Here is a 21,381-nt window from a genome sequence, read left to right as displayed (position 1 = left end):
GAGAATAGACTTGTGGCTACCCGATGGGAGAGGGAGGGAGTGGGAGGGATCGGGAGCTTGGGGTTATCAGATACAACTTAGAATAGATTTACAAGGAGATGCTGCTGAGTAGCATTGAGAACTATGTCTAGATACTCATATTGCAACAGAACAAAGGGTGGGGGGAAAAATGTATACATGTAAGAATAACTTGACCCCCATGCTGTACAGTGGGAAAAAAAGGCTTGGAACTTTGCTCACACTGTTGAGTTGCTAAATTAATCACCCCTGAATTCCCTAGCTCTGGAGTTCTTTTATGAGGTGACAAACTTCATTACTGTTTAGGCCATTTTAAGTCGAGTCTTCTGCCACTTGTGGGGAAAAAACACCCTAGCAGGCTCATGCTTTAAGGTGACTACTCATTCCCCACTTCCTCTTTCATTATAGAGAATGAAAATGCCAGATACTTGCTTTCCCAGCTTCTCTTGCAGCTGGGAGCTCATGTGACCTAGTTTTGACCCATGAGATATAAAGGTAAGCCCACTTGGAGCTTTGGGAAATGAATTACCTGTCCTGCCCCAATGAAGAAGAGAGGCATAGGAGGAAATTTTTTTTCCTTCCAGAATGATGTGGTATGAAAATGTGACTCTTGGAGCTGTATCAACCATCTCGTGACTACTAGGAGCAAAACTGAATACAAAAACCAGGACACAAGATGGCAGAGTGGAAGGAGGGAAGGGCCTGGTTTCTGATGACACTGCCCTGGGAGAACCAGCCCGCCTACTTTACACACATTAAGAAAGTAAGAAAGGGGGAGTTCCCGTTGTGGCTCAGCGGAATCGAATCAGGTTAGTATTCATGAGGACGCAGGTTCGATCCCTGGCCTCGCTCAATGGATTAAGGATCCGGCAATGCCATGAGCTGTGGTGTAGGTCACAGATGCAGTTCGAATCCCCCATGGCTGTGCCTGGGGCTGTAGCTCCAATATGACCCCTAGCCTGGGAACTTCCATGTGCCACAGGTGTGGCCCTGAAAAGCAAAAAAAAAAAAAAAAAAAAAAAAAGAAAGAAAAGAAAAAAGTAAGAAAGAGCCTTATGATTTAAACCACTCTTGGTGAGATAGGTTTTCTTTTACTAGCAGCTTAGCACATCCTTATTGATATATCCTTTTTTATAGAGCTATTGGGTCAGAAAGGAAGTGTGGCTATGGAGTACAATCTAGCTCAGCAGTGAGCATTTGCCTGGTCATAATAATATAAACAGTGACTTGTTTTAACCAAAAATTATAAAATAGACCTTTTGGGGGTAGCAGAGGGAGGGAAAATGGGATCAGGGTCTGCCACTCTTCATCACCATGATAGGAAGTAACAGACAATGTCTAAACTTAAAAAATAAAACATAGTGGTTTAAGTACATTATTTAGAAATATGGAGCAATATATAAAGAGAAAAAGGGATTTCCCCTTGTGGTTCAGAGGAAATGAATCCGACTAGTATCCGTGAGGATGCAGGTTCAATCCCTGGCCTGGCTCAGTGGGTTAAGGATCCGGCATTGCTGTAAGCTGTGGTGTACATTTCAGACTCGGCTCAGATCCTGAGTTGCTGTGACTGTGGTGTAGGCTGACAGCTGCAGCTCTGATTTGACCCCTAGCCTGGGAACTTCCATGTGCCACAGGTGTAGCCCTAAAAAGTAGAAAAAGAAGAAGAAAAAGAAGAGAGAGGGAAAAGAGCTGAAAAAAAAATATATTTTGGAAGAAAAGTGAAGGAGATAGGGAAGGCTGGGGCAGGGTGATTGCCCTGATTAATTATGAGTCTTCTTTTTTTTCCTGTCTTGGTTTTTTAGGACCACACCTGCGGGGTATGGAGGTTCCCAGGCTAGAGGTTGAATCAGACCTACAACTGCTGACCTACTCCACAGCTCACTGCAATACCAGATCCTTAACCCACTGAGCAAGGCCAAATATTGAACCTGCATCCTCATGGATACCAGTCGGGTTCATTAACCACTGAGCCACGACGGGAACTCCTAATTATGAGCTTTTCAACTCCATTTGACTCTTTAAAAGATGAATATGGGGAATCCCCACCATGGCTCAGCAGAAACGAATCTGACTAGCCATCTATGAGGACATAGGTTTGATCTCTGGCCTTGCTAAGTGGGTTAAGGATCCGGCATTGCCGTGAGCTGTGGTATAGGTCCCAGATGTGGCTCAAAACCTGCATTGCTGTTGCTGTGGCTGTGGCCAGCAGCTACAGCTCTGATTCAACCCCTAGCCTGGGAACCTCCATATGCTGAGGGTATGGCCCTAAAAAGACAAAAAAAATTGAATATATATATTCTCTGATAAAATCTTTTTTTTTTTATTGTCTTTTCTAGGTCTGCACCCACGGCATATGGAGGTTCCCAGGCTAGGGGTCCAATCGGAGCTATAGCTGCCAGCCTACACCAGAGCCACAGCAATGCAGGATCCAAGCCACATCTGTGACCTACACCACAGCTCACAGCAAGGCCGGATCCTTAACCCACTGAGCAAGGCCAGGGATCAAACTCAAAACCTCATGATTCCTAGTCGGATTCGTTAACCACTGAGCCACGATGGGAACTCCTCTCTGATAAAATCTTAGACTAATTTCAAATCAAATAATATTTTAAAAATGTTAGAGATTTGGAGATAAATTTCTCCAATTAAACCATGCAAAAGAGAAACTAACCAAAAAATGACTACAGGGGAGATTACTCATTAACATGCTCTGATATCATACAAAATGGATGGCAGTCCCAAAGACAAGACTGTTAAGGGTCTGTGGTGATATGTATTTATGGTGAACATAGGAAATGTGAAGACAAAGTCTGAAATTTTGACTTCCAGTTCAAGGCATCAGTTTATCGGATTACAGATACTAGTTTTGGGCATGTTACATGCTCATTCTTACACTTGAATCTCTTTGCCTCCCTGTAGTAAAGATGCTCAACATCCCAGCTGTGGAGCCAAGAATAACCAACAAACATAAAGAAGAGAACAGCATAAGAAAAGAGTAAAGAGATGTCAGGTGAGCATTGGTATTGTCAGGCATGGTCCTCTGGACAATGTGGGTTGGCCCTGGACTGTAAAGAATGAATGGTGTTTCAGGAGGCAGCAAGGAGGAGGGGTGGGGTTCCGTGAGAAATAAGGCAAAATCATTAAGGCAGGAAAGATCCTTACCATATAAACAGCTCTTCTAATTTAAAAAAGACCAGAAACCCAGTAGAATAAGGGACAAAGGATATAAGTAGACATCATTCACCACAAAAGAAAACAAAGAAATGCAAAGGGATCTTAAATACATGAAAAGATTCCTAGGCAAAGAAAGAGAAATATCCAATTAATTTCATTTTCATCTCTCCCACTTAAAAAGATTAAAAATTTGGAGGAAAAACAAACAAACATGGAGTTCTCTTGTGGCTCAGCAGGTAGAGCCCAACTAATATCCATGAGGATTTGGTTCCATTCCTGGCCTCGCTCATTGGATCAGGGATCTATCTAGCGCTGCTGTGAGCCGTGGTGTAGGTCTTAGATGTGGCGTGGCTGTGGCGGAGGCTGGCAGCTGCAGCTCCGATTCACCCCTAGGGCTGGGAACTTCTTATTTTGAGGGGGCCACACTGGTGGCATATGGAGATTCCCGGGCTAGGGGTTGAATCGGAGCTACAGCTGCTGGCCTATGCCACAGCCACAGCCACGCCAGATCCAAGCCACGTCTGCGACCTACACCACAGCTCACGGCAACACTGAATCCTTAACCCACTGAGTGAGGCCAGAGATCAAACCTGTGTCCTCATTGATGCTAGTCAGATTCGTTAACCGCTGAGCCACAAAGGGAACTCCTATATGCCAACAGGTGCAACCCTAAAAAACAAAGTTTGATAATTCAGTATGTAGCAGTCAGAATTCTAAGAGAGTCACCCAAGTTCCTACCCCATGGTATACTGGCACCTTCTCTCAGTTCTTCTCTTATACACTAATTTAGATGTTGCTGTGAGGGAATTTTGAAGATGAGATTATGTTCCCAAATCAGGTGACCTTAGGATGATCTGGGTGGGCCTGACCTAACCACAGGAGCCCTTTAAATCTAGATCTAGAGGTCAGAGATGGGGAAGGCAGAGATTCAAAGCACAAGAAAGGTTCAATTTGCTGTTGTTTGCTTGAAGATGGAGGGGACCACATGGCAAGGAATGCAGGCAGTTAGGAGCTGAAAGCAGCCCCCAGTGGACAGCCTGCAAAGCAAGGCAGACCTCAGTCCTACAACCATAAGGAACTGAATTCTGCCCCAAACAGAAGCAGGTATTTCACCAGAGCCTCCAGACAGGAACTCAGCTGGCCAACACCTTAATTTTAACCTTGGGAGACCCTGAGTGGAGAGCCCAGCCATGTTGTGCCAGACTTGTGACCTACAGAACTGTGAGCTAAGAAATGGGTGGGGTTTTAAGCCACTGAGTTTGTGGTAATCCCTTATGCAGCCATAGAAAACTAACAAGGCTGTGTTTAAAAGGGCGTGGAAAAACTGGCTTATTCATTTATTGCTGGCTGGCATGTAAATGGGCAGAACCTCTATGGAGGGCAAGTTGATAATATCTATGAAAATTAAAGTTGCTCATCCTTTTGACCTAGCAGCTCCACCTCTAAGGATCCATCCTACGGATATACTCACACGTGTACAAGTGATCCATAAACAATAAGTTACATGGAAGCAGTTTGTAACAGTAAAAGACGGCCTGCCACCTGAATAGCTATCAATGGCAGGCTAGTCAAATACATGATGGTATGTCCCCCCCCACCCCCGCCAAAATGAGACCACTCCAGATACACTGATGTAGAAACATCTCCAGGAATTACTGTCAGGTAAAAATGTAAGGTTTAGGAGTTCCCGTTGTGGCACAGTGGAAACAAATCTGACTAGGAACCATGAGGTTACTGGTTCCATCCCTGGCCTCGCTCAGTCGGTTAAGGATCTTACCGTGAGCTGTGGTGTAGGTCGCAGACATGGCTCGGATCTGGCGTTGCTGTGGCTCTGGTGTTGCTGTGGCTCTGGTGTAGACCATCGGCTACAGCTCTGATTAGACCCCTAGCCTGGGAACCTCCATATGCCTCGGGTACAGCCCTAAAACCAAAAAAAAAAAAAAAAGTAAGGTTTAGGTGGTAAATAGCATGCTATTTATACGGGACCACCCAAACATACACAATTAGATATGTAGGTAAGCACACAGGCTATTTCTAGAAGATACATAAGAAACTGGTCCCAAGAACATTTTGGGGAGCAGACCAGGTGACCTGAGGACAGAGGAAGGAGGAAGATTGTTCCCAGGTTGTCTCTGTTTTCTTTTGAGAACAAAGAAGGTGTGTGAATTACGTGTTCAGAAAAATAAATACAAACGGAAGAACAGGATGAGCTCTGTCCTGGTGGGTACTTGAAGAGAATGAAATGATGTTTCCATTTGTTTCTCCTTCCTCCTTTAAAGGAAGGAAGAAGAAAAGAAAGGCAGGAGAGAGGGAGAAGGAGGAAGGGAGAAAAGGGAAAATAGGAGGAGAAATGGAAGGAAAAACTTCCCCTCCACGGACGCTATGGCTCATCTTCAGGCAAAGGTCCACTTGCAAGTGGGCACAGAGATGTCCCCTGTGAGAACAGCACCTGCCATTTCCTGGTGCTGGCTGTGCACCCACATGGCTCCCAGTAGTTGCCCCGTAAATATTTACTGCGGGAAGACGTGATCTACCGATGGCTGCTTTATCCACATCGTTTTCCCCAAAACAGGAGGATGGAAATGTGCTTTCGTTCTTCTGTTTGCGAAAGATTTCTAAACTTTTGCTAAAAAGTTGGCATGTCAGTATCGGTACTTTTTTTTCTTTTTTGGCCAGTAGGCACAAGTTGAGGGGAGAAGCCTGGGTTGCAGGTTTGCTCACGGCGAACCAATACTGAAATTGAGAAAGGACTTGACGGCAAATGGAATAGGACACAGAAGGACCCCGAAGGCTTGGAGTCCACCCCAGCCCTGGCTGCAAGGACGATCCGGCGGCTCACGCAGTGGCTCTCACGCATGCATACACTGCAGTCTGGTCATTCTGAACAATTTACAGTTTTCCATGATTTCTTACACACCCATCCCTTTCCTCTCAATGGTCCCTCTGCCTGGAATCCAACCCCTTCTCCCTCTTTGCCTGACCCACTAGGGCTTCTCATCAGACTTGGTTTAAGGCTTTCTGTCTGGTGAAACTGTCATGACCCTCCCCATCTGGGTGGAGACCCTCCTCTGTGTTCCCATAACCACCCCCCAACACCGTTCGCATCCCTACTGTCTTAGTTTGCATTGCCCCCAAAAGCAAACCCAGAGACACTGAGACAAGGACTTTGGGTGCAGGTCGCTTGTTTGAGAGGTGACCCAGGAATCGTCAGGGAAAGAACATGGAAAGGGAGACAGAGAGGGAAGCCGGTAGAGGATAAGTTTATGAGCTGACTGTTACCATGGGCAACCAGGCTGAGTCCTGCTGGGGTTCGTCTGTGTTGGCAGGGGAGCCATGCCTCAAAGGGGTCCCACAGGACGACAGCGAGGCTAGAGCATTTTTCTGCCAACCCCCACACCCTACTGGTAACTGCTCCCCCCCTTCTCAGACCCTGCCCCCCGATTCTTAGTTGCCCCTCCAGGTTCTCAAAATGAGAAGCTGAGAGGGGCGGACCCTGAGGTAGAAAGTGGTCACCTGCCTAGCGTGGCTGCAGGTGAGCTGGGGCAGTGGGGGGGTGGGGGTGGGTGTTGGTCCAGGGAGACAGAATGAATAAATGGATGGGTGAAGGAATGAACAAACTTGGCATTTATGTGACTGAGTACTGAGGGAGAAGACTGATTTTCGCTGTGCTAGGATCAAACCACAGTGCCTTCGAACGCCAGAATGAGTTGCCTAATAATTCGAGGGAACGGCTTTCACACAGAAAAAAACTGGCGGAAAACACAGGCGTTTCAAGTCATAAAAACCTCAAGACGACTTGGTCTACGGGGCTGTGCCATATCCACACTATGTCACGAGGGTGAATATGTCACATGGAAAACGGATATGATTTCTGTAGCATCTGAGAGCCTCATAAAGTGATGCCACACTCATCCCTTCTCAGCCAGGGGTTTGAAAATCCATCCCCAAACTTCCTTAGAGGCCAAAGAGAGGGGCTCTTTTTCGTTTCCTTTTTGTGGTTCAAGTGCTATGAGAAGGAACGAGCAAGGTGCAACTCCAATTTCCCTGGACAGGAAGAACAAGAAGGGGCAAGTCCTGTGGAAATAGGGGGTTTGTGCACAGCCACGGCCGTCCTCAGGTAATTGCCTGACACGCCCTCCTGGCCCAGTTCAGGGATCTGGACCGGGCAGGCCTGGCCTTGAAAGTGACCTGCCCCCCTGCCCTTGGGCACTCCCATGACCTCTGCCATGCTGACACCCGGATGGGGCCACCCTGCCCAGGTTGCCAAGGAAGTGGATGGAACTCAAGTTGCTCCCATGCTCTCTGGCCCAGGGCCAGGACCTGAACTTCCCGACGACCAGGAGTGCTCTCCTGGGCCGTCGAAGGCCCTGACTCACCTGTCCCAGCTCCAATAGGTGTGGCTTCAGCAGGGACTCTACCAGTAAAGGCCTGGGTGGCCTCCAGGATGGGGACCTACTTTCCTGTCAGCCTGGGATCCAACAGCGTTCCGGTTTCTTCAGAAAAGTCCACTTGGGAGTTCCCATCGTGGCGCAGCGGTTAACAAATCCGACTAGGAACCATGAGGTTGCGGGTTCGGTCCCTGCCCTTGCTCAGTGGGTTAAGGATCCAGCATTGCCGTGAGCTGTGGTGTAGGTTGCAGACGCGGCTCAGATCCTGCATTGCTGTGTCTCTGGCGTAGGCTTGGCAGCTACAGCTCCGATTCGACCCCTAGCCTGGGAACCTCCACATGACGAGGGAGCAACCCTAGAAAAGACAAAAAGACAAAAAATAAAAAATAAAAAAAAATAAAGTCTGATGTTCAGAAACATACAAGGAACACAAGTCTTTCTACAGGAACTAGCCTCCCTTGCAGTGGGTGGGCCCCGGGCCCTTATGGAACTGAAACTCTGGCCTCCCCAGGTTTGACACAGTACTTTTTTCTTTTTAGGGCCACGCCATGGCATATAGAGGTTCCCAGGCTAGGGGTCGAATTGGAGCTACAGCTGCCGGCCTACGCCACAGCCACATCAACGCCAGATTCAAGCCATGTCCATGACCTACATACACGACAGCTCACAGCAACACCAGCTCCTTACTTAACCCACTGAGCGGGGCCAGGGATTGAACCTGCGTCCTCATGGATACGAGTTGGGTTTGTTACCACTGAGCCACAATGGGAACTCCTGACACAGTATTTTTCCAGCTTTTTTGCTACACTTTTGACCTCTTTGGTGACTGCCTTTTGTCCTCTCCCTGGTTGGGGGTGCTCCCAGGTTTCTGTCCTAATTTATGGGTCTCCCCATCCTATCCGTTAGTGAGCTCACCAAGCTTCGCTTCAAGGGATCTTTTTTTTTTTTTTTGAGGGTTCAAACTGTAACTGACCTTTGCACCAGTCTCTCTCTATTGCCTACGGCCGAACCTTCTAAGGGCTCAATGGATGTGGACTCCTAAGTTTCTGTCTGTATAGCCTGACTCCCTCATGTTGCTTCTTTCTTTCTTTTCTCTTGGCTGCATGTGGAATTTCCTGGACCAGGGATTGAACCTATGCCACAGCAACAACCTGAGCTGTAGCAGTGACAATGCCAGATCCTTAACTTGCTGAGCCACCAGGGAATTCCCTGACTCCTTCATCTTGGCCTGAATCCAGGCCAAATAGAAACTTCTGCCCAGGCCATTCAGCACTAGGGGACAATCCTGGACAGCTACACTCTTGCCCCTCTGTCTCACCAAGCTGCACGGCCAAGACTTTCCCATGTGGCCCCCAGGTGTGCAGGGAGTCGGGGGACAGTATGCGATATAGTCTCCTCTGGGGTCACCAAAGGTGAATCTGGTCAAAGGCCTCCTGCTTCTGGCTTCCCTTTCAACTTTAACTGTTCACCCTTTCTTGGACACGAGCCCAGAAAAGTGACCTTGGGACCCACTGCCACACCTCTCCTGACCCTGCCTCCTTGTTTCTTCCCACAACTCCTGGGGGCCAAGACCAAGGCTGGGCTTTCACTTCCTCTAGCTCACATCCACCTCCACAAAACAAGTCCTGTGGCCTGATCGATGGTGGAAGGGATACTGTCTCTCCATCATGGAAGAAATATTGTGATCTGAATTCTCTCAAGAAACTAAGGGTTTCTTCCCATTGCGGCTAAGCAGGTTAAGAACCCAACTTGTGGAGTTCCTGTTGTGGCGCAGTGGTTAACAAATCCGACTAGGAACCATGAGGTTGCGGGTTCGATCCCTGGCCTTGCTCAGTGGGTTAAGGATCTGGCAGTGTCGTGAGCTGTGGTGTAGGTCGAAGATGCAGCTCGGATCCTGCGTTGCTGTGGCTCTGGCGTAGGCTGGCAGCTGCAGCTCCAATTAGACCCCTAGCCTGGGAACCTCCATATGCCGCGGGAGCGGTGCTAGAAAAGGCAAAAACACACACACACACACACACACACCCCAAAAAAAAAGAAGAAGAAGAAACCAACTTGTATCCATGAGGATGGAGGTTTGATCTCTGACCTCGCTCTGTGGGTTAAGGATCCGGCCTTGCCCTGAGCTGTGGTGTAGGTCGCAGACTCGGCTCGGATCCTGCATTGCTGTGGCTGTGGTGTAGGCCGGCGGCTACAACTCCGATTTGACCCCTAGCCTGGGAACCTCCATATGCCGCAAGTGCGGCCCTTTAAAAAAAAAAAAAAAAAAAAAAAGGAAATTTAGGAAAACCTTCCTCACTCCCAAGCAAAAGCAAATGGCTCCTCAGCTGCCCAGGGGAAAGGCGGCTGTAGAAATGCAAGAGCGAAACACCCATCTTGCATGCGCCAGTGTTCCCTGCTTCAAGTGGATTTTCTCAGTTCTGCCTCATGACAACCTAGGAGGCAGTTACTATTATTTGAAGTTTACTGTTGGGAAGATTAAAGCACAGAGAGGTTATGTGACTTGTTCACGTCACACAGCCAATAGAGGCAGAGCAGAGGTCCTGGTCTCAATCAGGAAATCGCGGCGTTTCCCCTTTTTATCTCCATGATTGTGTGGGCTTCGCTCTGATTCTTCTCTTTCTTCATTTGCCGTTAGCCAATCTCACGCCAGTTTTCCCTTCTAAACTCTGACTTTGCTCTTTCCTCTCCAGTCCCCCATTGAGCCCTAGGCCCAGACTCCCACCATTCCGTTTCCTGATTCCTGCCCCCACTTCTCAATTGGCCTTTTACTGCCAGCCCTGGCTTCCAGTACTTTTTTTTTTTTTTTTTTTTGGTCTTTTTCTCTTTTCAGGGCCGCACCTGTGGCATATGGAGGTTCCCATGCTAGGGGTCTAATTGGAGCTGTAGCCGTTGGCCTACACCACAGCCACAGCAACGCCAGATCCGAGCCGTGTCTGCAACCTACACCACAGTTCACGGCAACGCCGGATCCTTAACCCACTGAGCAAGGCCAGGGATTGAACCCGCATCCTCATGGATGCTAGTCTGGTTTGCTAACTGCTGAGCCACGACGGGAAATCCCACTTCCCATACATTTTTACACAAGTGCCAGACTTTTCCTCCTAAAACTCTGCTTTCTTCACATCATTATAATCATCTACGGCTCCACCTCCAGACACAAGGTATCCAGGCATTCAGGGAAGACCTCAGCCCATGTCTCCAAACCTGCCTTCCCCAGTTTCACCATCGGGTCATCTATGCCGACCCCCAAGCAGTCACAGCACACGCCATGCACATTCCCAAGCCCAGGGAGTTCCCATGATGGCGCAGTGGTAACAAACCTGACTAGTATCCATGAGGATACATGTTCAATCCCTGGCCTTGCTCAGTGGGTTAAGGATACAGCATTGCTGTGGTGTAGGCCGGCAGCTATAGTTCCAATTTGACCCCTAGCCTGGGAACTTCCATATGCCACAGGTTCGGACCTAAAAAGCGGGGGGGGGGGGGGGGGGAAATAAAGGCATATTCCCAAGCCCACTCTCCCACCTGGAACACCTCCCTTCTGTCCACATAATCCTGTGTCCCCTCCAAGCCTCGGCTCGGTTCCCCCACCCCTCCCAGGCCCCCTTGACTTCTTCTCTAGGACCACACAGTTTGACTCTGAATTGTCCCCTAAGAGACCCCTATGTTCCCCCAGTGGGACTGTGAGCTCCTCAGGGACATGAGGAGTGGCCTACATTTCCGTGTAAACTCACCTCTCCCCAACTTAGACTACTTTACTAAAAAGGCAGCTAGGCGTTCCCGTCGTGGTTCAGCAGTAACGAACCTGACTAGGATTCAAGAGGATGTGGTTCCATCCCTGGCCTCCCTCAGTGGGTTAAGGATTCAACATTGCCATGAGCTGTGGTGTCGGTCGTAGACACAGCTCAGATCCAGCGTTGCTGTGGCTGTGGTGTAGGCCGGCAGCTGCAGCTCTGATTCAACCCCTAGCTTGGGAACTTTCATGTGCTACAGGTGTGCCCCCCTCCAAAAAAAACCCTCAAAAATAAAATAAAAAGCCAGCTAGTTGCTCAGGTCCTATCTCAGACTTGCCAAACATGAATCTCCTAGGGTAGGCCCAGGCATATGTATTTTTTTGGTAGTAGCCCGAGATATATTTCACATACTATGAAATTCACCCCTTTTTTCCTCTTGCAGTTTTGTTGAGACATGATTGACATACAGCACTGAAACATTTTGTGGGGGTTTTTTGTTTCTTTCTTTCTTTTTGGCCAAGCCCGAAGCATGTGAAAGTTTCCAGGCCAGGAATCGAACCCTCACCACAGCAGTGACAATACTGGATCCTTAACCACTAGGCCACCATCGAACTCCAGCACTGCCTAAGTTTAAGGTATGAAGCATAACGATCTGACTTACATACATCATGAAATAACCATATTAGGTTTAGGGAACGTCCATCATCTTAGAAACAAAAGAAGAAAGAAAAATACTTTTTTCTTGCAATGAGAAAATTCACCCTTTTAAAGTATACAAGTCAGTAGGGTTTTTTGTATATTCGCAGAGTTTTGCAACCATCGCCACTAGCTAATTTTAGAACATTTTCATCACCCCCAAAGGAAATTCCATACCCATTAGCAGTCACCCCACCACCACCCCCCTTCTCCAGCCCCTGGCAACCACTAATCTGCTTTCTGTCTCTATGGATTTGCTTATTCTGGAAATTTCCTTTAATAAAATCATACAATATGTGGTCCTCTGTGCCTTGCTTCTTCACTCAGAGTGTTTTTAAGGCTCATCTATGTTGTAGCAGGTGTCAGTACTTCAATTCCTTTTAATTGCTAAACGATAGTCCACTGTAGGTTTAGACAACATCCTATTTATCCATTCGTCTTTTACTGGATATTGGGGCTGTTTTCCCTTTTTGGCTATTATGAATAACGCTGCTGTGAACACTCATGGACAAGGTACTGTGTGGACATGAGTTCTCACTTCTCTTGGGTAGATGCCTATGAGTGGAATTGCCGGGTCATAGGATAGCTCTATGTTTAACCATTTGAGGAACCGCCAAACTTTTTCTCGGCAGCTGCACCACAGAACAATCCATCAGCAGTGAATGAGGATTCCAGTTTCTCCCATCCTTGGCTTTGGTATTTTTAACAAGCTTCACGGGTGTGACAAAGTTTGAGCACCCCTGTGCTTTAGCCTGGAAGCCCTGCTTGTCTACCATCCTGGGAGCTACCTGGGACTACCCTGAGGTGTGTTGGGTGGTCCTGGGTTGGATGACCTTTGGAGACAGGACGGAAGGGGTAGGGCACAACATTTAAAAGAATAACACAGCCATGGAGGCTACACAAAAACGGGTTAAAAGCGACTAGTCCAAGATGGCGGACGGTTTGACTTCCAGTTGATCCTGAGCCTCCTTATACACTCATTGTAATACATTAGCTAAATGTCACACCCACAGGCACCAGGACAGTCCCGAGGCTGACCATAAAAGACCAAAAAGTGGGTGACGGCCCAATTCCTGGAAATTCCTGCCCCTTCCCCCAAATAGTTGGATTAACCCCCGCCCCCGCTTGTTTATGAAATTACCCAGTCCAAAAGAAAAAAACAATTACCCAGTCCATAAAAGCGAATCACCTGCACACCCTGTGGCTTCTTGTTTCGGACATGGCCCACCGCTTATCTCTGTCAGTAAATTTACTTCTTACCTGCCCCTCTGCCTCTCCTTGAATTCCTTGCGCACCAAGACCTGGAGAACCTGAGCTTCACCAAGTCCTGAGAGTCAGGTGTGGGGTTTCAGCTGCGAAACTGTGGGTTTGGGTCCCCTCCTAAGCCAGAGATTGTGGGTTCAAGTCCCCGCCGAGGTGAGACTGGGCTGGAGTCCCAACCCGAGGTGTGGGTTTGACGCGCACGGAGATTGGCCACGTTGGCGGCGGTGGAAACGGCGGGACTGCCAGCGTGAGCCTCGCCCGCCGGGCGCTAAAACTAACGGCCCGAGCAAGGGCGCGCTTAGAGGGATTTGGGAGGAAGTAGCTGGGCTGGAGAAAAGGCCTGAGACCAAGCCAGGTCCTGACTTAGCCTCTGAGTTGCTATTTGTGTGTGCCTCGATCCCTTCGCCTCCCCTGGATGCCTCCGTTGTGTCAAAAAAAAAAAAAAAAAAAAGAGGCTGGTATCTGCTCCCCACCCCCAGAAGGATGCTGTTAGGTTAAAATTAGCTAATTGAAAGCATCTGGTGCAAGTTCTGAGTAACTCCTTTGCATGATTACGCTATTAGCTCTGTCTCGTCCTCGGGTGGGAACCAGAGGGCGTGGTTGATGGGCCAGGCGACGCCACGATTTTCCGATTTTCTGATTATCCGGACTGACCCAGCAGTTCTGATTTCTTCCCGAGAGCCACAGCTACGGTTAAAGTCCCCGCCCCCTGCGGCTTAAAAGGACTAAAATAAACAGCAAGTTTCCATTTCACCCAGACCTCACAGGAGGCTTGGGTGGCAAGTGACTTTTGCTGTCCAGCTTCTTATCTCTCTGGAAGGACCTTTCAGGCTGAGGTGTGGCTCTTTGTACTCGCGGCAAAGCGTCTTTTTTTTTTTTTGCTTGCTTGTTTGCTTCTTGGTTTGTGGATTTGGGTTGTTTTCCTGCCTATGTAAGTTCCTGTCCAGAAATGATGTAGTGTTCCCCCCCACACACACACACACCCGCTTTTCCAACCTCCAGAGGACAGGTGCTGAAATCACAGGGTTAAAATTCATAGCAAAGCCCACCACCCGGATCTTGTTGCAAATCCTGGCGCAGCTATTTGTGTGGGATGCTGACAGTTGTTATTCAGAAGCTCAGTTCCCGGGAACAAGAAGAATGTTTCTTTGAACCAAGTGAAACCTTAGTCCCTTAAAACAACGGAAGGCTGTTTTCTTGCCTTGTCCGGCACCGGCTCCCTGTGGGGTAGGTCGGAGTGGAGACCCGAGGTTTTCTTTGTCCCCGGGCTGGTGCCCGAGTCCCAGGGAGGAATGAGCCTGGGTCACTGCCTGTCAGTCAAAGGGCGGAAGGAGGTGGGGGTGGGGTGGGAGGTGTCACTGCCGTACGCGCGGGAATTGGGGTTTTGTTTCCTCTCTGCCACGTGAAGACCGGCAGATCCCTGCGATGGATCTACGTGGAAATAGTCCCTGAGAATAAACAGCTGTTGAGAGCGGACAGCCATCACAGAGAGCCCCCGGCAGGCCTCCCTTCTCCTGCTTCCTGGAATTGTAGTCCTTGGCTGGGAGATGAGCAGATGGTGTAAATTCATTCGCGGCTTTGGAATGAAGACTGTTTTTTCTTTTTTTTCCTTTTTAAATAGAAAAAGGAATGGATTCCTCATTGGGTGGCTGCCCAAGTCTTTGTTAAATTTTCTCAAGCCCTTGTATGTGTCTTAAGTTGCCTCCTCATCCTGATCTCAGTCATAAATAAATAAATAAGACCATCAGAAGCTCTGATCCTTTCCTTCCCAGAAATCAGATGAGTCACCCAGCTCCTCAGCCTCCCCCCTGCTCCCAGAAGCCAGTGAGAGTGTAACTAGAGGGGACTGGCCCTGAGGGAAATGCAGGTGCGACCTTTGACCCGGGCCTGCTCGGCAATCTTCTGGCTTTTCCAGAACGGAGGTCCAGTCCCAGGAGGTGGTGGGGGAGCTCTGTTCCTGACTGGAAGAGTCAAGGGACCGCCTCCTAGGAGGGCCAAGAAACTTCCCAGGGCTCTGAGGAAAAGCATCTGAGGGTGTCTTCGCCCCAGTTTAAACTACCGGGTCAGCCCTGAAGATCAGAGGTCACAGAGGTGCTCAGGCTGGGTCCTCAGGGCCATGTCCTAGGGATAGAACCTGTTCGAGAAACAGAACTGGAGGGAGAAATCCACAGGAGAGCTCATGGTATACCTTCTATTCGCTCTAGCTTACTTAGGGTCAGCCCTCCAGCTTCATCCAGCCCCAGGCCAGGATTGGGGGGCAGTGAGAATTGGACTCCCAATGCCCTCACACTGGCCTTCCAGAAAGCATCAATGGATTGGAGCTGCCTGTTCCTTATCAGGCTCCCTGCCCCACCCAGTTGATGAATTGGGGGCCACTCCCTCCCCAGGGGTGGGGTGGGGGCAGTTTCTAGCCCAACACTAACATCCCAGCACCTGGCACTGACAACCCCCAGACTCCAGGGCATCATCCAGAATGCTGTTGGGAGATGGCTCTGGAAAATGACTGAAGTTAAAAAATAACCAAGAGTTCCCTTCATGGCGCAGTAGAAATAAATCTGACTAGTATCCATGAGGATGCCGGTTCGATCCCTGGCCTCGCTGAGTGGGTCAAGGATCTGGAGTTGCTGTGAGCTGTGGTGTAGGTCGAAGACGCAGCTCAGATCCTGTGTTGCTGTGGCTGTGGTGTAGGCCAGCAGCTGTAGCTCCAATTCGACCCCTGGCCTGGGACCCTCCACATGCCGGGGGTGAGGCCCTAAAAAGACAAAAGACAAAAAAAAAAAGACAGATTTTCAGGAGATATATATAGATTTTTTTTTAAATGATCCAACTATATGCTATCTACTATGTGTGCTAGATCCAGGCACACAAATAAATTGAAAGTGAAAGGATGGAAAAAGATATTCCATGAAAATAGTAACCAGAGTTAGGGATCCAGTGTTGTTGTCACTGCTGTGATGAGGGTCACTGCTGTGGCAAGGGTTCAATCCCTGGCCCAGGAACTCCTGCGTGCCTTGGGCACAGCCAAAAAAAGTAGTAAAAGTCTTACCCCTCACCCCACTTCAACCTGTTTCATATATACCTTGATCCATTTCCTCCTTCAATTATTTTCAAATGAATCCCAGACATCACTTCACTTCATCAGAAAATATGTGTCAATCTCTAAAAGTTAAGGAGCCCCCCTCAAAAACGTAATTGTGCTACCATTATCACATTTAAAAGAAAACTATCATAATTCCTAATATCAGGGTGCTTGCAAGAATTAGCAAGTAGAAAGTCTGACTCAAAGAGAGAATTTTTAAAAAGTGATGGTAATTATCACAGAGTCATTGGCTCTTGATTGGTTGTTTTTGTTTTTGTTTTGTTGTTGTTGTCTTTTTAGGGCCGCACCCACGGCATATGGAGGTTCCCAGGCTAGGGGTCCAATCGGAGCTGTAGCTGCCAAGCCTTCGCCAGAGACACAGCAACGCAGGATCCGAGGCCCGTTGTGACCTACACTACAGCTCACGGCAACGCCAGATCCTTAAGCTACCAAGCAAGGCCAGGGATGGAAGCTGTGTCCTCGTGGATCCTAGTCAGATTTGTTAACGGCTGATCCAGGACAGGAACTCCAGCTCTTGATTGATTGTTGCTGGTCTTTCCCTGTAAAGGGCTCACCTCTGTCATAGCGGAACTATGATGACACAGTGTCACCACAGTCAGATGTTTTCCATATCCCTGGGAGAAGTGTGTGTGTGTGTGTGTGTGTTGTCTTTTTAAAAATGTATTTTATTGGCCACACCTGTGGCATGTGGCAGTTCCTGGGCCAGGGAAGCAACCTGCACTACAGCAGCAACCCGAGCTGCTGCAGTGAACACTGGATCCTTAATCCACTGCACCATAAGGGAACTCCACTAACAGTAACAATAAAAAATATACAGCTAGAGTTTTAAAACAAGAAGTTTTATAATGATTGCAAAAGGGTCAGGCAAATAACATCTCCTATGATGGACAATATATGTGAAAATATTTATTATGTGTCATGAGAGATCCTTGAATCTGCCCTTTTCCACTAGCTTATAGGTTCTTTTACATCCCAAGGTAAGGTGTTTCGTGGGTTTTTTTGTTTTTGTTTTTGTTTTTACCACACCCACGGCATGTGGAATTCCCTGGCCAGGGATCAAATCTGAGCTACAGCAGCCACCCATGCCAATGCAGTGACAACACCAGATCCTTAACCCACTGAGCCACAAGAGAACTTCACATCCCAACTTTTTGTTTAGAAAAAAAAATTTTTTTTGATTAAACCTGCCAAAGATTTACAAGAAGAGCAGCCCAAAGGATGGGGAATGAGATACACAGGGACCAGAGGAAGACAGCTTGGGCTGGGGCAACTGGCTCACCAGAACAGGCTTGTTCATCTTCTACTCCACCATTTTCAGTGTTTTTTTTTTTGGGGGGGGGGTCTTTTTGCCATTCCTTGGGCTGCACCTGCAGTATATGGAGGTTCCCAGGCTAGCAGTCTAATCGGAGCTGTAGCCACTGGCCTGCGCCAGAGCCACAGCAACGTGGGATCTGAGCCACGTCTGCGACCTCCACCACAGCTCACGGCACTGCCAGATCCTTAACCCACTGAGCAAGGCCAGGGATTGAACCCACAACCTCATGGTTCCTAGTCGGATTCGTTAACCACTCCACCATGACGGGAACTCCCTATATTTTTTTTTATAATTCTTTTTTCTGTCTTTTTATCTTTTTAGGGCTGCACCCATGGCATATGGAGATTCCCAGGCTAGGGATCCAATTGGAGCTACAGCTGCCAGCCTACACCACAGCCACAGCAATGCAGGATCCGAGTTGAGTCTGTGACCTACACCACAGCTTGTGGCAATGCCGGATCCTTAACCCACTGAACGCAGCCAGGGATTGAACCCATGTCCTCATGGATGCTAGTCAGGTTCATTAACTGCTGAGCCATGACTGGAACTCTTTCAGTGTATATTTTTGACCTCGTGGTTGCAGATGGGTTCCTGCCCCTCTGGGTGTTACATTCCAAGTTCTAAGAGAAAAAATTGTAGAGCTGAAAGTCTTCCATGAGGTTTTGTTGGGGAAGGGACCCTCAGCACAGGGACTTTAGCCTACATCTCAGTGACCAGAACTGGGAGACAAGGCGATCTGAGCTGTGAGGGAGGCTGAGAAGCCAAGTATTCTTAGAGAAGCACATCCATCCTGAGCCAAAGTAGAGTTCTGTGAGTAAGGAGAGGGGAAACGGTTGTGTCACAGAGGGGGACAGAATGGAGCCAGAGAGGCAGCTGTTTCCATGGTCTGGGCTGAAGGCGACAGGAAGCCAAAGGACAGCAGACATGAGCAATGTCTAGAAATGCTGAGGCAGCCTTAGGGAACCGGCCGGTGGAGAGGTGGTGAAATAAGGATGTGTCCGGGTGGCTGTGAGCTTCCTACCCTGGGAGGGTAGAGGGAGGGTTGGGGGGAGGGACAGGGTTCCACTTCTTGTGACAGTCCTGATGATGATGACATGTCCGCCGAAACCACGGAATTATAACGTGGCACTTTACATACGTCATCCCTTAATTATCACAAAAAAAGGGTGTGAGGGCAGAGGCACTGTTATTCCTACATCACAGTCACGAAAGCTGTGACTCAGCAGTGAAGGCGCTTGCTGAAGGTCATGGGTGGTGGGGTGGTGTTCTCTGGCACAGAAAGAGATAGCATCTTACTCTTATTTTACTGATTATCATTATTATTACTTTTTACAGTGGGTTTATTTATTTATTTATTTTGCTCTGTAGGGCGGCTCCCGCAGCATATGGAGGTTCCCAGCCTAGGGGTCCAATCGGAGCTGTAGCCGCTGGCCTACGCCAGAGCCACAGCAATGCGGGATCCGAGCCGCCTCTGTGATCTACACCACAGCTCTCGACAACACCAGATCCTCAACCCACTGAGCAAGGCCAGGGATCAAACCCGCAACCTCGTAGTTCCTAGTTGGATTCGTTTCTGCTGGGCCACGATGGGAATTCCAGCATCTTACTTTTAGGAAATAAAAGTGATTTCTGGCTATACATCCTTTCATGGCAGCAAGGCAGCAAGGGAGGATGGAATAAATCAGGCAGCCTCTATTTGCCTAGAGTGCGCTACATGTAATGACCGGGAGAGAGTGGAAGCCCAGCCCTTTGTGACCTGTCCCTCACAAACCAGAAGTGAGGTGGCCAAAGAAGAGTCATCAGCCCCAGTGTCTCCTGCCCCACCTTTCATGGGCAAGAGACTGGCTCAGGGCCCTGTGGGAGTATGCACATCTTTCCTTTAGGGCTTCCTTGGTACTTTAATTAGAGTAGTTAGTTAGGAATGTCAGGGAAGGCCTCTCCGAAGAGGGAACATTTGAGTGGAGGCCCGAATGAGTAGGAGACAGCCAGGAGAAGAAAGGAGATTCTGGCAGACAAGATGATGTTGGTGTAGTTAAGGGGTTGAAAGTTGGTAAGGAGTTCCCTGGTGGTTCTGCAGCTTAAGGATCCAGCATTGTTACTGCTGTGGCTTGGGTCACTGCCATGGTGCAGATTTGATTCCTGACTCAGGAATTTTGTATGCCATGCGTGCAGCCAAAAAAAAAAAAAGTTGGCACGCTAAGAGCGCAGTGGGTGGGAGGCTGGTGGAAGCTAATCAAGTAGAGAAATACAAGCTGCAGTGAAGGCAGGGAGACCAGGTAAGGAGGCGGTTAGAGTAGTTCAGGTGAGAAAGCAAGTTACCTTGAACCCAGATTTTAGCAGTGGTGATAATGTAGTCAGGTTTGGAGGTAGAACTTAGCAGATTTGCTGATGAGAGGTCTGAGAGAATCAGAAAAGAGGAATGACCTCCAAGTTTTTGACCCGGGTGACTGGGGGAACAACCATGCCATTTAATGAGATGGAGGAAAGGACCCTGCGGAGGTCAGGGAAGAAGAGAAAGAAAATACAAGAATCTATTCAGTTCTTTGGTCCAGGTGGCGAGAAGTGCCATATTGTTTGAATACTAGAAAATCTATTTAAAAACTTAGGTATATGAGTAAAACTAGGAGAAAAAAACACAATAATTTCCACAAAGGCTGAAAGGCGTGTGACAAATTTAACACCCATTCTTGATAAAAATTCAAAATATTAATAGATTGATAACTTTAACATGTTTAACATTAGTTCAGGAGTTCCTATCGTGGCTCAGCGGTTAACGAATCTGACTAGGAACCATGAGGTTTCGGGTTCCATCCCTGGCCTCGCTCAGTGATTAAAGATCCGGCGTTGCCATGAGCTGTGGTGTAGGTTGCAGACTCGGCTCAGATCCAGCATTGCTGTGTCTCTGGCGCAGGCTGGCAGCTACAGCTCCAGTTAGACCCCTAGCTTGGGAACCTCCATATGCCGTGGGTTTTGCCCTTGAAAAGATAAAAAAAAAACAAAAAAACAAAAAAAAAACATTAGTTCAGCATATTTAATGGGGAAACACCAGAAGAATTCACAATTATTATTAGTTAGTACTGGAGATACTAACTGAAGCAATTGGACAAGAGAAAGAAATTATGTCTAATAATTGAGGAGTTCCCATTGCAGGGCAGCGGAAACAGATCCGACTAGGAACCACGAGGTTGTGGGTTCGATCCCTGGCCTCGCTCAGTGGGTTAAGAGTCCGGTGTTGCCGTGAGCTGTGGTGTAGGTTCGAAGACGTGGCTTGGATCTGGCGTTGCTGTGGCTGCGGTGTAGGCTGGCAGCTGTAGCTCCAATTAGACCCCTAGCCTGGGAATCTCCATATGCTGCAGATGTGGCCCTAAAAAGGAAAAAAAAAAAAAGTCTAATAATTGAAAGGGAGGAGTTAAACTATCATTATTGACAGGCAGTGTAACTGTATACCCGGAAAAGCCAAGAGAAACTACTATAAACAGTGTTTGGGAGGGAGCTCCCTTTGTGGCTCAGCAGATTAAGAACCCAGTTAGTACCCATGAGGATGCGGGTTCGATCCCTGGCCTCATTCAGTGGGTTAAGGATCCGGCATTGCCGTGGCTGTGGTGTAGGCCAGCAGCTTCAGCTCCAATTGGACCCCTAGCCTGGGAACTTCCATATGCCAAGGGTGCAGCCCTAAAAAGGCCAAACAAACAA

Source organism: Phacochoerus africanus, chromosome X (assembly GCF_016906955.1).
Source record: "Phacochoerus africanus isolate WHEZ1 chromosome X, ROS_Pafr_v1, whole genome shotgun sequence".
NCBI classification, from domain to species: domain Eukaryota; kingdom Metazoa; phylum Chordata; class Mammalia; order Artiodactyla; family Suidae; genus Phacochoerus; species Phacochoerus africanus.
This window is presented reverse-complemented; position numbering follows the sequence as displayed.